This window comes from Pollachius pollachius (genome assembly GCF_949987615.1).
Source record: "Pollachius pollachius genome assembly, chromosome: 14".
Classification (NCBI taxonomy): domain Eukaryota; kingdom Metazoa; phylum Chordata; class Actinopteri; order Gadiformes; family Gadidae; genus Pollachius; species Pollachius pollachius.
In genome coordinates, this window is record NC_136947.1 from 21,474,270 (window position 1) to 21,496,658 (window position 22,389).

At 42.0% G+C, this 22,389-nt stretch overlaps 1 protein-coding gene across 1 annotated transcript in view; it reads left to right on the forward strand.

Moving 5' to 3' along the window:
* Nucleotides 1-22,389, forward strand: part of LOC307086207 (vertebrate ancient opsin-like) — a gene marked incomplete at both ends in the record, with an annotated part of 80,700 nt that overhangs the window by 34,263 nt on the left and 24,048 nt on the right. The gene's annotated exons all lie outside the window — the stretch shown is intronic.

Consider the following 22,389-nt stretch of genomic DNA (forward strand, 5'->3'; position numbering starts at 1 on the left):
GCATACAGTAAATCCAGTGTTTTATTGTCTCTGGTAGGGCACATGACAAATTGGTGTAAAGTGGGGAGTGATGTAGAGAGAGAGGCATGATTAGAATCCCCAGAGATTGCAACGAATGCATTTGGATGTTCTGTGAGTATTTTAGCAGTGACTAAGTTGATGACGTCACATGCTGTGTCGCCATCAGCTGACGGCGGTATGTAAACAACAATGTTAACAGTACAGGTAAATTCGGCTAACAGTTCGATGTTAGGGCTGCAGATGCAGTCCTTTACCGTAATGTGAGAAGGATGACACCATCGGTTATTCACAAGCAGAGCAAGCCCCCCTCATCTCTTCTTACCGCTCAGCCTGTGATCTGGTCAGCTCGCACAGTCAAAAATCCATTCATAGTTGTGTTTGCATCCGGAATATATATATATAATATATATATATATATATATAATATTCTCCTGCATCCATGTCTCGGTGAAACACATTAGACTGCATTCACGATATTCACGATGTGATCTTATGAGTGCTCCGAGTTCGTCCACCTTGTTCACCAACGACCTCACATTCCCCATGACAATCGAGAGGATGAAGGGCTTGAACCTTCTCCTCCTTGCTTTCCTCATTACACCGGCTCTACATCCTTGGTGTCTTGTCCTTAGCTTTTCTGGGATTTGGTGTCTCGTTCCCGTAAAAGAAAGATGGAGGTTTGGAGAGCGCTAACAGCTCGTCGCACGTGTAAACAATACCGCCAGCGTTGGCATACTGTCCCGACACGAGAAACATTATAAAATGGTATAAACTAAAAAAACAAATAAAAACTCAACTAATCCACTTAGTGTCCATCTTGATTAACTCGTAGGCTTAATCAAGTGACTTGACACGAAACAAAACACTGAAAAACTTATAAACACTTAAAACGCAACTGGAGCTGCTGCAACAGTCTGCCACTAGTGCGGCGCCATAGCAACCAAGGAATAACCTCTCAGTTGCAGAGCAACTGCCTCTTGCCAAAAATCACTAAACTCTGGGCTGTTAAAAGGGCCTGATTTGACAAACGGCTTAGTCTGACTGCTTCTAAGATTAAACAGGAGCCAGTGGCTGTGATGGCTGATATTCCATCGATGTTCCAGCAAGTGAGGCTGTCAGCAAAATACATAGACTTGAAGATAACTCTAGTGGCCCAATGTTGATGTCAACAAAAGTCCAGTTGAACATCGAAATGTAAATGTAAACATTGCATGCATGTTCACCTAGTCAGAGCAGCATCTTCTCCCAGCTTTTTTGCAAGACTGCATTAAAAATAACAGCAATGGACAACAAAGATTGCTTTTACCCAGAGGTAGACACCATCAACAACAGCTTCTATGTGGATGATTGTCACGGGATGCTCTACGACAGGTCAAGGACCTGTCACTTGGGAGGATTTCACTTCACAAAGCCAAAGACAAAGCCAAATTAATGTTGGATCTGGACAAGGACGGAAAGGGCCCATGGAAAGGGCACTGGGACTACATTGGAGTGTTTAGGGTGATTCATTCATGTCTGTGGTAAACTCGGTGTATAATCCACTTTAGTCCCACTCATTCCCTGTGAAGACTATGCTCTAATTGCCGTGCAAACAGAAGTATATAAATAATACAGTATAACATGAAATAATAGTGACTAAACTAACTTTTTTTTTTTGGAATATCGATTATCGAATATCTATATCTGTTAGCTTAAATGTAAAGGGCCGGTTACAGTGAACTTTTTTTTTCTTTCACAACTGATTTTGAATTTAATTGTATAAAATCCTGCTACTACTCCCGGAAGGTTAGAGACACACTCGTCACGGTCACGCGTAAGCTGCGAGGGGCTGAGCGGGAGTTATTGGAAACTAAGCAATATTAAATGAAACAGACCCCCCCGCTATAGGCCTATATACAACAATCTTGGTGACCCAACATTACGTATTTTTGTGTGATACTGCACATAGAGAAAGGCAGGAGCTGTTGACAAAAGTCCACAAAAGATTTAAGACGCCAAGCTCTGAGACTTTGCTGTTGAACGCAAGTAGAGTCTCTGACGAGGCTTCTTCGCCTACAGCTCTTCTAACGGTGAGTAGGCTAGGAAACTGAGGTTTGTGTGTGTGCGCAGTCAGTCAGCACTCGCCATGGTGTGTGTATATGTGCGTGTGTGTGTGTGCAGTCAGTCAGCACCCACCGTGGTGTGTATGTGTGTGTTGTGTTGTGTTGTATGAAGTGTTTTAAGAGTGGTTGGCTGCTTTTTTAGGTGCGCACTACTGCACTCTCTCCGGCATAAGACCTTTCTACACTGCCAGGCCGGTTCGGTCGAGGCTTGGCACGCCTGGCGATTTCACCGTCTTATCTCAAGTTTCCTGTGTAAAACCGAGGGGGTCAAATCCCCCCCCGAATATTTGCATATTCCTGAATGTTTTTATTTTTTTATGAATGAAGACACCGCAAGAATGAGTTCACGTGAGTGTAGGCTACAAACGTGATTAACTATTTACAAGTGCAAAAACGCCAACATATTCTTTATTTTGCTGACCACTTGTTTTTTATCCCGACGAAAGCCTCGTAAGGACAGTTCCTCTGCGTCTCTCTCGTAGATCGCACCATCTTTCAACGTCTTTGTTTAATATGACTGCATCACCTTCTCTCACATGATCAGCAGCTCGCAGATTTCACTTTCTCTCCAGTTAGAACTGCTCATGATGATATCGCTGCGTTGTCTCTTTGGTGATCAGGCATGACATTAACGTGATTAGGGCATACACTTGTTTATATGTACGTCTTTTAAGAGTCATCTAGTGCTTGGTAGGCATATGACTAAGCCAGCTGACGGGCCTGCGTCACAGTTCCAGGTATGCACTTTATTAATCAATTCCTTGAACTAGCCTTTGATTATGTTCTGGCCCGCCACCTGCTGGCTAGAAAAAGAATTGGCCCGAGGCCAAACTTAGTTGCCTCTCCCCTGCTCTGCTTGGCCCTCAGTGCGGACAGACGTCGACATGGATATTTGTGATGTCTTCGGGGCAGGGATAATAATATGGTAGCTGACATTATATATATAGTGTGTGTGTGTGGGTGGGTGTCTTTGTGAAAGTACTTTGGACAACATTTGTATTTGATTCATAATGTAGGTCTTGGGAACACGCCAGTGAATGTATCAATCAATCATGCTACACTATTTTATGACATTGCATGTGATTACTGCCTACACACAGCTCATTACAAATTTGTTTAAAACTGAACATGACAGTATAAGGAAAAATGGTCTTCAATTCAATAACTTTATTTGGAATGTTGAGCTTCAAATGCCAGCTTCTAGAACATTTCCAGAAGAACATTTAAAAGTAAAAACGTATTTGGAAAGTAAATTTATGAATATGCACGGTAAAAATAATTGATAAAGAAAGCAACAAACTTTTGTCGAAAAAAATAAATAAATGTATGGGTTTGACTGTCTTGTTCTTTCATTTTAGAATTTTATTTTTGCTGAAAGTAAGTTGGGTTTATTATTTCTCGCAATTTGAATACCAGACGTTTAATAAAAGATTTCTATTGCCTGGTAGTAGGATTTCCTAACAAATTTCAGGAGTTGTGTATGCCCGCAGACCAGTGTTACACCGTATCCTGTTATTCTGTTCTGGGGTTGTGCTTGGCTCACGAACGCACCAGCAGATGACACAAAGTCACAAGTCTCTACTGAATTAAGCATTAACTGATCTCTGAGAAGTTCACAACTGCTGATTTTGTATACAGTTGTATTTAGTTTCTAATTATTTTTTTATCTCTAGAAAAATGACCGAGGTTCGGACCTTGGTGACATCATAGCTGGCTACGGGCGTGCACAGTATATCTTCTATTTTAAGATTAGCTGTTTGCACTAATATTTGTGATGATCAAAGAGAAAGTGTGGTGTTACCACACTGTAGGATCAAATTAGGTCATATGTATAGTATAGCCTTTTCACTTAAAAGTCACATAAAGCTTAAGCGAATGAAAACAACGAGCAGGAATGTATTTATCCAAAGCGACTTACAATAAGTACATATGTTATAAGAAAGTGAAGCAATACATCGCTGTCGTTACAGTAAATATGTTCTTAGAACCAATCGCCAAGCACTAACAATCACTAGGTTAACACATTCCCCGTGTACAGCAATGATAGCTATCTGATGCAGATGCTACACAATTAAGAACTATGAATAAACACACCATACAGTAGGTGCGTGCATTCATTGCGTACATTAGTGAGAGGGGAGGACTGGATGGCTATCCAGAGTCTATGTGAACTCTGAACAACAGGTGAGTTTTGATTCTTTTGCGGAAGCCGCTGAGCGACTCTGCGGTCTTCACATCGGCAGGGAGCTCGTTCCACCACTGTGGTGCCAAAACAGAGAACAGAGCCTCCCATATTTCTGCCTGTCTGCCTGACTGTCTGTCTGAATGTCTGGTCCATGCTGACTTGGCCTAATTGAAGCCTTTTGAGAGTGTGAGATTCCTAGAGTCACGCCCCTTCCGGTAGAGCCCATGGGACCTATGAGATCAAAAAATATGAATGGGTTTCAATGGAGAGAAAGATATTATCTTCTGGTCCCAGTCTTTATATGCCCCACATTACACATATGTTGTTTGTGGATTTAAATGATAATTTTTCATGTCAAGAGTTTGACCGTTTATTGTGCAATTGTTCAGTTAAAGGCTGTAGAGAAAACACACTGAGAAAGACTACACGTCTCGTATGTGACGTCACGCTCCCTGCGACTGGCGTGGACAAGACCGACAATCTCCCCATTGGCATAACTGAATCCACATACCCCAACTTATAATGGTTTTCACCTCTTTTGATGCTTTTATCCTCCCCTTGGAAAAAAGCGGTGAAGGGGAGCAGAGAGATCGCCATGTCTGTACCGGAGTTCCAAGTGTGGGTGGTGACGTATATAATTTGCGTCGAGTGCAGCGACGAGATGTAGTTCACAAAGCGGCTTCACACAAAACCTAACATTATCAAACTTCTTCGCAAATTTTTTTAGTTTTCTTTGCATAAAAAATGATCATTTAAATCCACAAACAACATAGATGTTATCCAGGGCATATAAAGACTGGGACCAGAAAATAATTACTTTCTTCTCATTTCTTTTCAATTCATGAATGGGCCCCATATTACTTGAAACTTCTCTTGTTTGTCCCTGAAAAGTAATCTTTTCTAAGGCTGACATAACGACGTTTCTTTGAACCACTCTCCAATACTTGGTATCCCATTGCTTTTCCATGATATTGCAATAAATCTTTTGGCCTGTAACAAGCCAAAAGATTCTGTTTTCCAGTACTTATATTGTGTTTCTTTGGATAGATGCCTAGAATAAAAAGTTTAGGTTAGAGATTCCTAGTTGTGGCCGAGCCAGCCAGCCAGCCCCCGGACCCATCTGTCACTACAGTTAGAGCGCACGGCAGCGAGAGCGCACGGCAGGTAACCGGGGGTACGGTGGTGCTGTGATATAAACGCTGAACCACAGCCATGGCGGCTCCATGACAGGTGCCCCCCAGCCATCTCCCTTACCTGAGGACGTAAATCAAACAGACTCTCTAGTGAAATGTTTGTTGAAGAGAGGCAGCGATGGAGCCCCACCGACACATTAACGCTGGGATTGGGTTCCACCTGACCTGATTTTTGTGGCGTGGTTGATTTGCAGTCTCCGACCACCTCGGCCACAGCACACTTACCATGCCAACCGGCTGAGAGCCAGCCCGTCCTCTCCCTCAGGTACCAGTCTGTTGTTCTACTGTTTGTGCTCCCATCCGACACAAACGTTCATCTTCATATCCTGTGTTCTTTCTCCTTTATCGCTTCCTCCTTTTCCTTCCCCTCTTCCTCCTCATACTCAAACTCCTCTTCCCTCCACATCCTCCTCCTTTTCCTCAGCATCCTCCACCTCCCCTTTCTTCTCATCTTCTTTCTTCCTCATCATCTCCCTCGTCCTCCTCCTCCTCCTCATCTATGTTCTCCTAACCAATACCCATCAATTGGTCAATTTTGTTCTGCCCCCCCTCTCCTCACTCTCAGTCTTCCTCCTCCTGCAGCGTTCAGCATACACATTACCGTTTTAATAGAGCGCCCCGTCCTGGTCTGAGGGCCCCTGCCCTCACTCTGTTTCACCTGGTTGCCTCATCCTCCCCATGACGTCAGGCTGGGGCCTGGGCCAGCTAGGTGGGCAGGGGGGTGGGTACTCAAATAGCAAATGGGGTGACCTTGTGTCCAACTAGGCTGGGAGGGGTGGGTGAATTGGGAGGGGGAGATGTGGGGGTCTTGAAGGAGGGGCTGGGGAAGACAGACCAATCAGACTAGGTTCCCTTTGCTGGAGTCTCAGAGCCCATTGTTTGTTCACACACACACATCCTTCACACACAAATAACTCAAAAAGGTTAATTTTGTCTAACTTGATAGAACTTGTATGTTCATGTACACAGACAGGCGTCACAGCAACAACTGACGCTTCTGAAGAAGACTGCAGGAAGTACTTGAAACATGTCATGGTACAAACTAATGAATGCTAGTCTGTTTACGTTGAACGAGGAAGATTTTAAAAGAACTAAACTATGCCAAGACAGAAAACTGGAAATCCTTACATCACCAGAATAAAAGGACACAAGGACACTCCAACTAGAGAGAAATGGGTATGTAACCAATCACGCCAATAACGCATCTTAACAGAGACTGAACACATTGTGCTTGCCCGTGGTTTCAAGTTTGCCATAACCCCAAAAAGAATACCACATGAAGATTTCATATAGCAACAGAATTAGCATGTCAAAAAACACAAGACCAGGGACAAAAAAGCCTAACTACGAAATGAGGTAGCGAGTATTTTGAAAACGGCAAAACTACCAGCAGCTAACATGACAAAGGAGGAATGGAAGGATATGCAGTCCAGAACAAAAGTATTATATAATAATATAATATTTTACCAGCAGATAAAGGAAGAACCACAGTGGTTATGGACATGGAACAATGTGAAAAACAAATGGAAAACATTCTGGAGGATACTAACACATACAAAGCCATAAAAAAGGACCCAACAGAAGTACTAAAACCCTTACTACATGAAGAGAAAATAGATATATGTACAACAAACTAGTACCCACGGCAAATATTACCCCCCGGATCTATGGTACACCCAAAATACACAAGACAGGCACACCATTGCGCCCCATAGTGTACAGTGTATTAGTCTAACTAATAAAACCTCTCCAGGGCCAGAAGACATTGCAAAAACTCAAAACAACTGGCAAAAGACCTAAGCAATTTAAAAGTGGAAACAGATGAAATCTTCATATCACAAGATGTAGTATCTTTGTTCAAAAAGCCCTATACAGGCAACACTAAACATAGTTTACTAAAACAGACTTAGAGCAGACCGGACACTACACAAATGCACAAATCTAACAATGAAAGACTTATCCAGTCTGCTAGAATTTGTGGCCACATCCACATATTTTCAGTTCAAAGGGAAACTGTATAGACAGAAAGAGGGGTTTGCAATGGGCGATCCACCTTCAGCCATCATGAGTGGTTTCTTAGGAGTCCGAGGCCATAGCTACAAAACCAGACCATTTTGGCCTCAATTTCTGGAAGAGGTACGTGGACGAAATATTAGAGAAAGGGAAAGTAGGACACACACAGGCACTCACGGATCATTTGAACTCCATAGATGATACGCAAAACATAAAATACACACACAAGGAAGGAACCAACTGATCCATTGCATTCCTGGACATGAAAATTCAACACAGGGACGATGGCAGTATAAAAATAAAAATATCTAGGAAATCAACACATACAGACCAATATTTGTTGTGGTCATCAGAACACCCCACAGTGTGGGGTGTCATCAACAAAGGAAAGCAAGCAGTCGGGAAAAAAATAAAAAAAGCCAAGAAAAAAACGTAAATCGTGGCATGGTGACACTGGCTTACATCAGGGACGGCGCAGAAAAGGTCCAACGGGCGGTGAAAAAACACCTCATCAGCACGCCAGTCAAACCCCACATCAAGCTGCAGCAGGTGTTTGTACACCCAAAGGACAGAATACAACCGGAGAAGAAATGGGACGTAATGCATGAAATCCAATGCTTGTCATGCAACAAAACATACATAGGAGAAATTGCACGTAAAAAAACCCATCTAATAACAAATATATATATAACAAATAGTGTGAAAAAGGAAACATCTGGAGCGCTCACACGTGCACTAAAACAGAAAGCGGAGCAGGAGAATCTAAAATCAGCCATCTCGGATCACTGCAAAGAGGGACCACATCATGGACTGGGAAGGGGCAAAGGTCATAGGGACAGAGAACAACAAATTCCAACGTTGGATCAGAGAGGCGGTGGAGATCAGGAAACGGGCCCAGTGGACAGTAAACCAGGATGACGGGGCATACATGCTGTCCCACACCTGGGATGCAGTTCTCCATAAAACAGACGGACAGCAGAGGACCGGCCGTCCTGCCTCTTCTGGTGGTATGGCCGGTCCTCTATAACATCAGCTGACACAACGCACGTCACAGCAACAGCTGACGCTACTGAAGAAGACAGGAAGGCAGGAAGTTGTCGAAACATGTCAAGGTACAAACTAATGAATACTATTCTAGACATGAACATACAAGTTAATCATCACACACACACACACGGGCACATGTGCGAACACATAGTTACATTTACATTTACACTAGGGCATTTTTCAGAATAAAGAGAAACAATAATATATCGCTATCGGTACAGTTACAATGTTTGTAGAACAAGTGCAAAGCACTTCCAATTGCTAGGTTAACCTCCATGTGTAAAAATAGCTTTGTTAGATTAATGGGGCTGCTGGGTGTTAAGTGCAACGCTGACAGAGCAAGCTAAAAATAAGGGATTTAAAACAAATGATAGCAACCACTGGATTTGTCCCGAGGGACCCCTTGAGTGTGTCTTTAGCTGTTCTCAGATCAGATCTTCATAGCCTGAGGGACCCATTCCCAGGGCTCTTTGGCTGTTCTCAGATTAGATCTTTATGCCCAGAGGGAGCCCTTCCAAGGCTTCTTTGGCTGTTCTCAGATCAGATCTTCATGCAGGCGCTAAAGCAGCTTGGCATGACAGCGCCACCGTACCAGGACAGGTCATTGTTAGTATGGCATGAAGAATGTCTGGGAGTATGTTTACCACGTTAAGTTGTTATTTATGTGTGTTTGTGTGTGTGTGTGTGTGTGTGTGTGTGTGTGTGTGTGTGTGTGTGTGTGTGTGTGTGTGTGTGTGTGTGTGTGTGTGTGTGTGTGTGTGTGCGTGCGTGTGTGTGTGTGTGTGTGAGAAACAGAGAGAGAGAGAGTATGTGTGTGAGAGATTTTGTTGAGTTTCAGGCAGATTCACGACAAATTGAGTGATGGGCTGTAAGACAGCCACTGAGTGTTTGTGTGTGTCTGCCTGTCTGTCTGTCTGTCTGTCTGTCTGTCTTTCTGTCTGTCTGTCTGTTTGTCTGCATGTGTGTGTGTGTGTGTGTGTGTGCGTGTGTGTGTGTGTGTGCGTGTGTGTGTGTGTGTGTGTGTGTGTGTGTGTGTGCATGTGTGTGTGTGTGTGCGCAAGTGCATGCATTTGTGTAGTTATGAAGTAAGGCTGTCTCCACATGTGTGAGGGTTGTATTAGTGTTACACAGTAAGTGATAGTCCAGTTAGCATTGACTCTGGGGCAGAACATTACGTCCGCTAACCCATTGGCTCTGAGGCTGTGCTGCTGTTGTTAATTAGCCCAAAAGGTTTGGGAATTATTACGATGATGATTATGGTTAATATTGACTCAAATGGCATTCAATTTGACCCTGCCCTCAACATTATTATCTATACTATATTATTATTATGATTTAATATTGACTAAATTGGCACTGGCCGTAACCTCCTCCTTCTCCCCATCGTCTACCCTTATCCGGGGTCGGTTCCTCATGGATGGCTGAGCTTCTCTCCCTATCCCTAAGGGCGACACCAACCACCCTCCTGAGAAAACCCATCTCGGACGCTTGTACCCAAGATCTCGTCCTTTCGGTCATCCCCCATCCCTCATGACCATAGGTGAGGGTGGGAATGAAGATCGACCAGTAGATCAGGAGCTCTGCCTTGTGGCTCAGCTCTCTTTTCGTACCAACAGTGCCGTTGAATGAACGCAATACCACACGGTGTTCCCTATGTGACAGAGCGTTCTTGATGTGACACGGTGTGATACGGATGTGACACGGTGTTCCCCAATGTAACTTTTACAGATCGATCATTGCAAATGTAATCAAATTTCTCTTATGACATGTCTGAAGGTCACAAGGTCTTTCACACAATGTTTTCTGAGAATGAAATAAGGTTGACATGATGATGATGATGATGATGATGATGATGATGAGGCAAATATATTACTGCGTATATTCACCGTGTTACGGGAACATACACCAAATACAAACACTTGAATTTGTAAAATAACAAGTGTGTTATCAATACTTGTTAGTATTGATAACATGACAGTTGGACGACTGGCGCTACAATTATTAACTGAATTATTTTACTCCGCACAGCAGCATCAGTCTCAGCACAGAGTAGCAGGGGTCCCACTGATCACAGGATGAGAGTCAGGGTCATTGGGAAGATGTCCTCCCCATTGCATCACTACACCAAGTTGCCTTTTTCACGCTCAGAAACAGCTCAGTTCAAGGTAACTCTTCCTTTTACAGTCCCCTAATTACTAAGTATTAACCTGGTAAATATATGGCAAATCATAGTATATTATTGGGTAATTACCACTGATAATAAGAAGGTAAATACAGAGGATCTACAGCTGAAATACTCCATGTTAATGTTGTTGCCCATCAACTCAACTAAGTACCTTGTAGTTGTGACTGTTCTAGGTTGGAATTAACTCAGATATAATTGTGTACTTCCTAGGAAAGTAGTCAACCAATTGTTAGAAACACCTATTCTATTACCCATCAATTCAAGTTACAATGTAGTTATCCAATGTTTATGTTGGTAACAGCCCAAGTTTAATTATGTACTATCTAGAAATTAAAATAGTACTCCAATAAATTTATTTTTCTTATATAGTTATTGTTCAAAGCAACACCCATTTATAATGACTTTATTTGATTAACTTTAGAAACTATGGAATTGTTTTTATATAAGTTAAAAAAATACAGCAATTACTTACCTGGTAACAACCGACGCAGGAACAGTTTTCCTCTAGTGTCATTGTACATCTTCTTAAATACTGGGTACGAAGCCTTGCTTATTTCCACGGTATTACCATGTTCTTACCATATCCTTTGTAAGAGATTATTCTATTGTCCATGCAGTTAACTGGAACATGTACCATATGTTCTGCAACGTTACTAAGTAAAACATGACAAGTTCCTAAAGGAACTTGGTCCTTTCTCTGGGACTCCAACCCGACCTAAAGGAACTTGGTCCTTTCTCTGGACTCCAACCCAACCTAAAGGAGCTTGGTCCTTTCTTTGGGACTCCAACCCAGATTGTAGGACTCTAACCCAGACAGAACTCGGGTCTCAAACCCTAATCCTTTCTCTCTGGTATCAGATTATGTATCTCTCTGGTAAAAATAGAAAATAAAGGCAAAGTTAAAAAGGCATTTTTTAACCTTGCCTTTACTGGTAATACCATGGAAACAAGCCTTGTTTGTTTCCAAACAAGGCTTGGTATTACCAGGTATTACCAGGCTCTTACCATATAATTGGTTATAGATTATTCCCTTTTCTATGCAATCAACACAAACTTTTACCATGCATGTTCTGCAACGTTGCTAAGTAAGATATTACAATTTACAGAGTAAGTAAACTGAAACTGTACTGTAAAAGGAAGCCTCGTTTGTTTTCATGGTATTACCAGGCTCTTACCATATCATTTGTAATAAATTATTCTCTTTTCCATGCAATCAACACAAACTTTGTAATACGCTCCGCAATATAAGTTAAACATGACAATTTACTCAGTAAGTAAGATGAAACTGTACTGTAAAAGGAAGCCTAGTTTGTTTCCATTGTCTGGCTCTTACCATATAATTTGTATGAGATTATTCCCTTTTCCATGCAATCAACAGAAACTTGTAACATATATTTTCTGCAACGTCGTTCACCAGTAGTTAAGCTTTTTGAATTATTCGTTCACCAGAAGTTAAGCTTTTTGAATTATTAGGTCACCATAAGGCACTGAACATTGAAAAAGTCAGACAAACAAAAGAGCTGTCTACATCAACAAAACTCTATTAAAATGTTACTGATGGTGTTTTGATAAAACACATGACAGTGTTATGGCAAGTGAGCAAAATGCAGACTGCTTCTTCCTCTACAATTTCAATAAGTGGCAAATGTCATGCATCAGGGTATCCCTGCAGTATCCACACCTTGTAGGCTGACCAAGCCCTGACCAGGCAACCCGGTGTCACGCGATTTCGTGCTCATGCGCACAAACGTTAATTTATTGAATCGTGTCCCAGAGCATGATTGTCAGACTTTTTTCGTGCTACATAGAGCGAAATGTAAAGCAATGCATTCTGAATGGGAGCGTTTTTCAGACGAGAGAGAGAGTGTGCGCAGACAGTACAGTGCACCCTCTAGTTATATATATGTCAATATTTCCGATTTTTTAAGCAGACCTCCTCAATAGCTGAAAGGAAACGATAACACAGAACGCACGTTTCTCAGACAATTAACGTGCTCCACAAAACGAAACGAGAGAGAGAGAGAGAGAGAGAGAGCGAGAGAGAGAAATGTACACGATAGCGATCAGTGTCCCTCTATATATAATATATATTTATATATAATATTTATTTTAATATTTGTATTAAAAAAAAAAATATATATATATATATATATATATGTATGTATAGAGCTGCGCAGTGCACGCTCTATACAGATCTTGTTATAACGATAATTGAATAAAAGCTACATGTCTACTTATAATATTATAACTAAATAATTGTATATTTATACATAATATATTTTTTTATATTTAATTAATTCAATATTAAACCAATGCATTTCAATCGGGTGATTCTTTTCGACTTCAGAAGGGGGGTCGGGCTGAGCAGGGCACGCTCTAACAGATCTTGCTATAACGATAATTTAATAAAAGCTTCATGGTCTACTTAAAATATTAAAGTAGCAAATAATTATATATTTATATTCAAATATAACATATATTTTAATATGCAATTAATTCAATATTAAACCGATGCATTTCAATCGGGAGATGTTTTTCAGAAGGGCGGTGCAGTGCACGCTCTAGTTATGGATTGGTCAAAACAGCAACCAATTTTTGCAGCAGACCCCCTCAAAAACTGAAACTAACCACGTCCCTTAAACCCAGTGTCACACCAGAATGTAGTATAACTACGTTGGTCCACCGCGGAAAACGCATTACAATAGCGGCTCTAATCATGACATGCCCTATTCTTTTCAATGGGGCTGCGTCCACATCACTTCACTGTCATGGTTGCTATGGTGGTTGCTATCCACCGCCCCCTCTGCTCCATACATGGCTCCAAAAACCACACGGCAACGGAGCTGCCGTCAATTGTGTTGTTTTTGTCGTAAACTAGGGTCCGCTGGTTTGGAAATAGACAGATATTCCAAGGTCTAAAGGCACCTTGGATGTTTTTATTACTTCGTCTTTAACCTATTTTTGAAAGAAAAACACCAAGCTCAGTGATTTAACGAGGCAGTTTTATTTGAAACAATTAATTAAATATGTGTGAGAGGTCATTCCTCCTCCTGAGTTTGCTTCCTATTTATGTCTAGTGTACGACCCTACTGTCCACAAGCACTGACTGAGTCGAGGACATTAACAAGTAAGCTATAGACCTGGGGTCTCTTTTATATCAAAGGGGGTCTCATACGACGCATACGCATCAACTTGTGGCTCCAGCCCTACAAGAAATGACTTAGCAAGTGCTCCATCTCGTTGCACCTCACCCAGCGGCTTGCTTGCAAGATTTTGGTCTGAAGTTCTTCCCAGACCTACACCCTAGCCATCCATCATTCATATCTTAGAATCAGGCCTCTCTTTAATAATGACAAAAAGTTATGAGAGAAATGCACATTAACTTTTTGTTATCTCATAACGGCCTGGTGCTGGCTCCTTTTGACCTTTTGACCCCAGACTTCAAAAACTTGGCCACAGGCCAGCTGTGTCTACACACCTTAAGCCACAAATGTACACCTCCATCCCATAAAAAATGGGGACTAGAAACTAACCTCTGTCATGTACATTTACTCTACTGTTGGAGGACACGCCCCTTTTCCGGCCTTTTCGAGAAAGCTAGAGATGCCAAAATGTTTATGTAAATTTCCCGGGGGCCCGAGGATGACATATCCGAGATTTGGAATTCTAGCCCTTAGAGAAAAGTTTTCCCAAATGGACTGTTATTTGGACAAAGCCTCTCAGAAGTGTTGCCTACAAGACCTACTGGTTCAGAATGTGGTGGAAAAACAGTTTTTGTGATAGGAAGTTCAGGTCACGTGACGTTGACGCAGGCTCAGTGAAAAGAAAAGGCCAAAAAAACGTAGGCATGTCACATGTTTGATCCGTTATTGTATTTAATTAATTTAATATTAAAATATATATATATATATATATACATAGACCATAGCTTTTATTCAATTATCGTTATACCATTGACCAGCCTGAACGAAATTCAGATTGACAGTATGGCACTATATATCCCTATTCTCGCACACCCATCATGAATTTAATAGACCATTCTTGTTGCTTTGAGGAAGTCTGGTGGTCTCCGTATATAATAAATAAATAAATATCCTAAAATCTATCCAATAGCAAAGATGCTCCCAGCGTCTATTAGAGCCGTAGTCGGGTTAATACAGGCGTGAATGGGCTGCTGGAGCACCTGCTCTGAACGTCAAACATCGCCGGGGATGGCATAACATTGTAGTGAATTGAACCCCCTCTCCGTCTGCAGACGACGCCGAAGGGTACCTTTCCCGTCAGCGACCGACGCTAAAGTGCCCTCGTCAACAGTCGGTATCTGACGTTCTCGGAGTGAGACTGTGTTGTAAATACACACCCAGTACACACTAAGGAGGAAGAATGACCTCTCACACATGATACCTTAATGAATTATTTCAAATAACCATGCCTCGTTAAATGTGTCCGTTCACATCTCTCAGAGTGACGCTATAGCCTACTAGCCACCAGACAGTGATAAAAAAAAAGAATAGAGTCACGTTGATTACAAAAGAAACGTATTAATTACAAGTCACTGCGCAGCCCTTCTGAAGTCGAAAAAAATCTCCCGATTGAAATGCATTGGTTCAATATTGAATTAATTAAATATTAAAATATATATTATATAGGCCTATATATTTTTTTATATAAAATTATTTAGTTATAATATTGTAAGTAGACATGTAGGCCTAGCTTTTATTCAATTATCGTTATAACAAGATGATGCTCGAGCGTGCACTGCACTGCCCCCCCTTCTGAAGTCGAAAAAAATCTCCCGATTGAAATGCATTGGTTTAATATTGAATTAATTTAATATAAAAATGTATATTATATATGTATAAATATACAATTATTTAGTTAGCCTCTAATATTTAGACCATGTAGCTATTATTCAAATATCGTTATAACAAGATCTGTAGCCTAATTGACCGTTTAAAAACCACTTCCACCAATGTGTAAGTGTGGTTCAGGTATACCAGACAATATTAAAATATTCATAATATAAAAACAATGTAAAAAATAAGGTTATGGGCCGAATTCGGTTGAATTCCAGCCTCTGCTGGCCCACAACTAGATCCTCTCATTTCCTCGTTACACGCTTTAATTTAATTATGTTTAAATGATTTTGACCATGGAGGCTTTATTTTCTTGCTCGTTTGAAAAACGCTCCCATTCAGAATGCATTGGTTTACATTTCGTTCTGTGTAGCACGAAAAAAGTCGGACAATCGTGCTCTGGGACACGATTCAATAGATTAACGTTTGTGCGCATGAGCACGAAATAGTGTGATACCGGGTTGGACCAGGGCACCTCCAAATCTCCCCTTCCATATTGTAATAAAGTAGTTGAAGACAGAAGAAAATAAACATTAGGACTGTCAATTAATGAACAGTTCTCCAACATGTAAAACTCAAAGATTATTTTTTTTGCATGGTTAAGAAAGGTTAAGAAACTTATTAAAATATCCGGATTTAGTCGGGCTCTTTCCTCTAAATACAGTTAATAGTACGGGAGGGGACAGGCTCTGTTAGCCCTGGTTAGAACGATGCTAAAGATCAGCTCTACCGGAGCAGACTTCCTCAACAGGCAAAAGTTAGCAGCCGGTTTGATATTCACTGGATATTCGGTTTTTATTTACCACGCAATCGGATTCATCAACACAATTGCACTACATTACGGGTGTAGTATGTGAAGGACAGTTTAGGATACTGTATTATTAAAGTATTTCGGTATGGTAACTACGAAGCAAAAGGAGGGGAATTGTATTTAACACGCTCTTGGAGCTGACGGATGACCTATCTTCTAGCCACAGGGCTACCAACGAGCCATAGGTTTCTGCCCTCCTCTCTCTCCCGCTCGACGTTTGTATCAAGTAAGCGTGGCCTATGTGACGGATTGGCTCCGGCTTCCACGTCTGTCTAAAGGTGATGCCATCTGTGGCTGGAGTAGTTATTGCAGCTTGCATGTTGGGCTCGCTCCCCTTGTGGCTATGTATAGTAATTACAGCTTACGCGTTCGATCCTGTTTTCCTTGTGGCTATGTGGGGGTAGCTTATGTGCTTAAATTACGTAACAGTATCGAGAAAAATCACAATGACATGTTGTTGCTATTGATGTCTGTGCGATGGTTGCTATTTGTTTTAGGGACCGTCTACAAATTACAACCACAGACTGGTGGCATAGACGTTTACCTTGGAATTGTTTCAGGAAGGAAAACAGCAATTAATGGTGCCTGGAGAATTGGAGAGAATTTGTACATTACGTTACCTAACTCTTGCTGCTTGGCTTCAGGGAGTAAGCATCAGTATGAAATGATCATTCACCACAAAAGAGGTGCAGATTTTGCATCAATACTGGCCAACAGACTATACATACAACTGCATGATTATGCATTTTGAGTAAACTGTCCAATGTTCCTTCCGCACATAATTGGACAACTATTCTCTCACTTTGTAAGTAGTCTATGGGCCATTTGTTTCTATCTCTTGCAACATGGCCAGAGAATGGATTTACAACACCATATGTACAGATTGTTAATCCGAGGGCACGGGTTTACGCATCAAGTTTTTTTTTGAAAGCGCGTCTTCATTGGATGCTTTTTAAGGGAACATTTGCCTTTATTCACATACTATTGGATCAGCTACTCAGTGCTTGAATGTACGGCGGTTGCAGGCAGTGGCGGTTCTACATTGAATTACACCCCGGGCGAGACCCCCCCCCGGCAATGTAAGTGAAAGAGAAACTCATGTTTCTCAATTGCAAGAAAGCCGAGGTGTGACTGACTTTAACCCACTTCAACCCACTAATTCCATTAGAGTACTGCTCTATACCAGGCGCGTGACTGGTATAGAGAAGTCATATGGGCAGGTGGGGCCCATATGGTCAGGTGGGGCAGCAAACTACTTGCAAGAATGCTCCCAAAAAAAGGTTCCTCAATAAATCATTGCTGCAAGTCTATTTTTAATAATGTGATAACCGTGCTCCACATTAACTATCTATACTTTCTGTAGGCTTTCTGACTATTTTTGGTCTGTTGACATCTAATTTTGACCCATGGTCCTATTCTAGAACTGTTGTTGTTTTAAAGGGTAATTCCGGTGTAAAATGGATTTGGGATATGTTTTGTATGATAACGAGTTGAAACATTCGTTTTGGAGCACAAAAACCGCATGTAGACGCATTCTTCAGTTGGCTGTTTTTAGCCGATTCTATCAAAACGCTATAAACTTGGAACGATGGGGGCACTGGTTATGGTAAAAACTAAATCGCTATTTTAAACCACTTAAAAGGCTAAAAGTAGCCCGACACTTCTTTGGTAGTCTAATAAGGGTCTTAACATATAAAACGAGCCATTGAGAACTTTGTAAGTGTACGTATTGTTTATTAAAAAAGGACATTTTATACACACAATACCATCAGTAGATCACTCGTCGACGCCATTTTGTTTTTAAGACTCGATAGGTAGATACACAGAGACTGTGACATCCGTCAGCAACACGCAAACTCCATGGGAAGTTTTGATTTGGATTTCTTGACCCCCTAGTGGCCACTTGGCGCACTGCGCCCAGTGGCCACTTGCTGCTGTATTTAGGACACGCAAATGAGCAATCGTGAAATGTCCCCCCCCCCACCCCCCGTCAGGAATCCTCATCCAACCCCCCACCCCCCCGTCAACAAATTTGGGTATGGCCCTTGGGGGGGGGGGGGTGGGAATCAGGACCTCTTGTAAATAGGGCCCAGAAGTTGGTGCTACGCCCCTGCACACACACGTACACGCACAGACACAGTGGTAATCGTGAGAGTCGGGAGAACTCCCGGTGGACCGTTAACGTTTCGGGCCTTATTAGTGCGGACAATATTTAGTTCATAAAAGTTCCTTTCCGCGCCATCCGGCCAGCCTGAGCTGTGCGCTCCTCTCACTCACTGTCTCCCACATACAAACACACGTAAGCACTCACAAACAGTTAACGTGGCAACCAAGTCCATATGTGCAGAGGGGAGTGAATGAGCGGCCCCTCCCCAAGTGTCACAGCCGATAAGCGGACCCCTCCCCAAGTGGCACAGCCCAGGTGTGCAATTGGTCAGAAAGCCAAGGTCGTAACAGCTATGACAACATTGAACCCTGGTGCAGGCTCGTAGAGAGTGTGCAGGTTATCCTGTGGGCGGTACACACATTGTGTTGAAAGTGTTTGACAGCAAAAAATAGAAAGGAGAAAGAATTAAAAAGAAAAGGCACTGGAGGAGGATGCAGCGAAATGCTTGAAAATAACGGATATATTCCGATTCCGAGCATCAAGTAAAGACGCTGCAGGTGAAATGCTAGGAGTTAGAGAACGGAGCTTGGAGTTTAGCATTAGTTGCCATGCAAAATGTCATGACATCACATTTAAAATAAAAGCTTTATTTTATCACTAGCTGGCCAGCTTGCCCATCGCGCTTTAACAAATAAATTGGGAGAAGGCAATGAAATGTGGCAAATGGGTAGATTTGAGAACAAGTAGCTAGTTAACCATCAGTATCAGTATGATCTATCAGTACAAATGTTGTATGGTGGTAGCATGTGTGTAGCCACAGAAGGTTTTCATTTTTGCGGCCAGAGAACTGAGTCAGCCCAGTGATGCTGATGAGAAGGGCTAAGAGGTAGCAGAGAAAACACAGGTCGCAAACTGCACAATGTTATGAGTGCGACAGAGGATAGGATGCAGTTTCTAGGAGCAAGTTGTAATATCGCAGGAAATTAGAGGACAAATGTCATGGTTTCCAACATATGGAAAAATATAGGGAAAGATATGCTATAATCTATTGGCCTCAAAGTCCAATTTTAAGTTGTTTTTTTCAGAACCTCGAATGGGTTCTTTCGTTTTTTTGCTTTTAGTTTAGATTTTTCAATGTGGGTAAATAAATGTTTTGTTGGTTTGGCGGCACGAAGTAGCTGTGTCCAGTTCAGGGTTTAATTGTTCATTGGCTTGTACTTAGTAAAAGCATCCCCAGTTGGGTTGGGCCTGACTGCATCATGTAAACTCCTGGGCTGAAAGTGAGTCCCACTCCGGCCCTGGACACACACATACCGATAGAGAACCAAAGACATTGGATAGATGGATAGTTAGATATGGATGAATTGCAGATAGAAAGACAGAGAAACAGATGGATGGATATAGAGAGGGATAGATAGGTTTTGCGTGGGCGAGAGTGCCATATGCAGAAGGTGTAGGAAAGCGTGATCAGATTGGCATGGACACAGCGACTTATTTCCGGGGCGCCTTGCGTTTCAGATATCGATGTTACTCTTTATTAAATCATTTGATCATCAACACCCTGGATTTCAAAGCACCGCTATTGGCGTTGTGTGTGTGTGTGTGTGTGTGTGTGTGTGTGTGTGTGTGTGTGTGTGTGTGTGTGTGTCTTTGTCTGTGTGTGCTTCGTACAAAGTTGATCACACTGACATCTGTGATTGTGCGTTGCTTCTTCCGGGTGTCAGTGTGAAGCCTGGAACCAAAATGAGTCACATTTACGCTTCGAATTTTCGATGTGTTCGAGGACATCCCCCCCCCCTCCCCCAGTTTATAAATATTATTATATATTTTTGCTACGAGAAGAAGGCTTTATTCATGTTTTGTACTTTTCCACAGTGGTTTTGTAATTTTTTGTCAGAATGCTTGTTAGAGCAGCCTTTCAAACGGTACAAGGACTGTGGCGACTCAAAATCTTTCAACGGCTCTGATGTCGTTAATAACAATTTGTCTCGGAGAACCCAGTCAATGAAACCTGCCAAAGAAAGTCTGTTCCGCTTCCACTGGTCACAGCGCGTCCCACTGCCAAAAACGGGCACAGGGCTGCTGGTTACCGTGGCGACGGACCTACCAGGCCGTCCAGGAGGCTAGAGGAAGCAGTGGTGGTATTGATGACATTCTGTGTTTGGACAAAAAGATTTATTTTCGCCACTGCTGATCTAATCAGAGCATCCATTATTGGTACGGTGAGCTGATGGAAGGCTGGCACAAACATGTTTCAAGTGTTTCAATTCCCTCTTTCTATCCTTCTCACTCTCTGTCTTTCAAACTCTATCTCCCTTTGCCCTCTCTCTCTCTCTCTCTCTCTCTCTCTCTCTCTCTCTCTCCATGTCTCTCCCGCCCTCTTCTCTGCTACTGTCTTTAACACACTTTTTGCTTACACTGCCACCTCCCCTCCCCACCAACACCAACACCACCTCCACCAGTGTTTGTTTTTGTGTGTGGATGGATCTGTGTTTCAGTGGTTGTTTGTGTAGGTGTGTAGGTGTGTGTGTGTGTGTGCAGGTGTGTTTTTGTGGGTCTGTGGATGGATGAATTGATGAGGGTGTGGATGGGTGGATGTTTGTGTGGATGGGTGGATGAAGGTTGCAGAGACAGCTTTGGGAAGCAGGAGGGGCTGTCGGCTGCCTTCTCTCTCCCCCCCGCCGAGGTGATGTTTGTGTTCCTTCTCCTGATCCCGGGGTGGGGGGGGGGGGGGGTTCGGGCAGGAGGATTGGGAGGCGGAGCATCAGTGAGGACCTCTTTTGGCCATGGAACCAGTGTAGAGTGTGGAAGCCAAGTTGGCTGATTATGGGTATTAAACTTGATTTTGTATGTGTTTGTATGAGTGTGTGTGTGCATTGTGGAATAAATTCAGAGGGAGGTTGAAAGAAAAAGAGAGTTGGAGAGAGAGAAAGGGACAGAGAGAGCAAGAGAGAGAATGAGAGCGAGAGAGGACAAGTTAAATTTTATATTGACAACACACAATGTCTAAAGGCTAGTGAGAAGAGAAAGTTAGGATGCTACTTTATTCATACATAGTGACTAGCATTTCCCTTACAGCTATGAGTATATCAGATAGAAGTGGTGGATTTAACCATGCACATGCACACAGGTCAGAGAGCCGTGCTTACAAATCTTATCTTACTTTGGGAGGAGAAGTCGGGGGCTAAGTTGAGCAGGAAGAGAACGTGGAATCAAGACTTCTCCTTAAGTAAAACTTGGTTAGACACCAAACCAAAACAGACTGGATTAGTCAAAAGGTATAATTATTATTTGTTTTTATTATTTGGGTCCTTTCCATAATGTTTCAATATGATCTGAGCCTTTGGCAGAAACAGAGAGAAACCTTTTTAACATGCAGTGCCAGTTTGACATTTTCTCGTTAATGAGTGTGCCTTAAGCAACAATATTTTAAAAATTAAGCTGAATTATGACACAGCGACCAAAAACATTTCCAGAAGACCTGGAATTGTACTATTTTCATATAGTCCACAATCATGCATCAACATTTTCATATTTTTTTTGGTTGTTATATTTGCAACATGGGCTTACAAATTATAATTACACATGTCCCATCTTAAAACAACATTTTCAGAAACTCATTCAACAACATATTTGCACTGTGAGAAACAGAAAAAACGAGAATATATGAGAATGTTTGAACCATCCACATCAATATCTTTAAGACCTGTACAGCTTTGCAAAACCATGTGAAGGCGATGCATACAGGCCACTTGCAGCAATATTTTAAATATTTTCTTCTCTATTACTCACAACATAGGTTTAAAAACTATTAATTGATCCCATTTCAGATCACTGCTTTCTGTAACTAATTTTAACATATTTGCACT